This window comes from Camelus bactrianus, chromosome 21 (genome assembly GCF_048773025.1).
Source record: "Camelus bactrianus isolate YW-2024 breed Bactrian camel chromosome 21, ASM4877302v1, whole genome shotgun sequence".
NCBI classification, from domain to species: Eukaryota; Metazoa; Chordata; class Mammalia; order Artiodactyla; family Camelidae; genus Camelus; species Camelus bactrianus.
Window position 1 is genome coordinate 17,385,134 of NC_133559.1, and position 1,614 is coordinate 17,386,747.

A 1,614-nucleotide genomic window follows, 5' to 3' on the forward strand; every position below is an offset into this window, starting at 1 on the left:
TCTTAAGATGGTAGTGGATTTGTGGTCGTCTATTATTCGGCGTCACAACCTCATATAATACATAAATGCGGCATGTAGTTATACCTCAACTATTACATTAAAAAAGAACCATCTGGGGAACCTTCTGAAATTCTGAATTCCTGGGTCCATTGCTAGAATTTTCAGGGTTTAGAGAAACTTGAGAGAGAGAGAGATCTGGCCAAATCCTTAGCACTTGAATCAGTTGTCTATTGCTACTTGACAAACGACCCCAAACTCAGTGGCTTAAATAGCCACCATTTTCTTGTTACGATTCTGTGGGTCTTCAGTGGGAGGGTAGAACCTGGCTGCCTGACTGGCCTGGATGGTCGAAGGTGGCCTTGTGCACATCTGGGTTCTGCTGTCAGGTGATCTTTTTTTTTTTTTTTTAAAGGTTTATTCGTTTATTTTAATGGAGGTACTGGGGATTGAACCCAGGATCTTGTGCGTGCCAAGCACACACTCTACCACTGAGCTATGCCCTCCCCCTGCTGTCAGGTGATCTTCAGGAGGTCCTTCACCTTCACCTGGCTTCTCTGCACGGTGTCAGGCCACCTTTTAAGAGGGTAAGAGGACAAGCTGCAAGGCTTCAGCAGTGTGACTGCCTGACATTAAGCGTTTTGATTGTAATGTAATTGCCTGGCATTAAGCTTTTCGATTGCTGAGATCCATTTCAAAGACATCCATCTCAAAACAAACCGCCAGCCTATGACACAGCTGCAAGCAAAACAATTAGATAAGGAGGTGGGTTGCCCCCAAAACCCACGAACTGTCAAGTGTGCCTTTCAGAAAGCCCTGAGTAACCTAGACAACTGAAGGTTTCTCCCTTCCCACCATGTCCTAATTCCCATTCTCGTGTTTTAAATTCACCAGTAAAGAGGGAACCCGTGAAACTCCACCCCACCTTGGATGCTAATAAAGGCAGAGCCCCAGCTCCACATTCTTCCCTCTCTCTCTCTCCCAAGAACTTGCTGCATGGTTTCCACATGCTATATATTGTTTTTGCCTTTCTCAGAGTTTTTAATTTGCTTAGCAGTGGTTTTCAAACCAAGTTCCTACAGGGAATATCCCATGTTCCATGACTGAGATGTTCAGTGCTTAAATGTTCTGTCACTAAAATAGAATGATGGCAGTTACATCCCAATTCACAGAGAGAACAAAATTACAGAACAGATACCCGATTTTAGCTGTTTTGAGACCTTTCAACCCCTGAATGAACAGGTAGCTCATGAAACTCAAAAAGGAAAAGACATATTTTTTAAGATGACTGAAAACATGTCTCTAGGAATCCTCACGCTGCCACTAATGTAGGCAAGTTCATCCACTGCTCTAAAGCTTCAGATTTATCATCAGTAAAATGGGGATGTGAAACTGAGCTCACTGCACCGTTAGTTAATTGGATAATACATGTTAGATAGTATCTGTGAAGACCTCAGTATAGTTATCTTGCACCTGTTACAGACCCAAAAATGTTCATTTCTTAAAAGATGTGGATATTTGAGGATGTGAAATGTAATCCTGTAGTAAAATATTTTTTTCTTAATTTGTGTGATAGAATTACAATCTGAGTATTTTGTTGTGTTTGGTTCCACTGAA

The 1,614-nt window shown here is 41.9% G+C and overlaps 1 non-coding gene across 1 annotated transcript; it reads right to left on the reverse strand.

The window, feature by feature from the left end:
* Positions 1-431: 431 nt before the first annotated feature.
* On the reverse strand, positions 432-504 carry TRNAA-GGC (transfer RNA alanine (anticodon GGC)). Its single transcript has one exon. It is a non-coding gene; the product is annotated as a tRNA-Ala (tRNA).
* Positions 505-1,614: the final 1,110 nt, after the last annotated feature.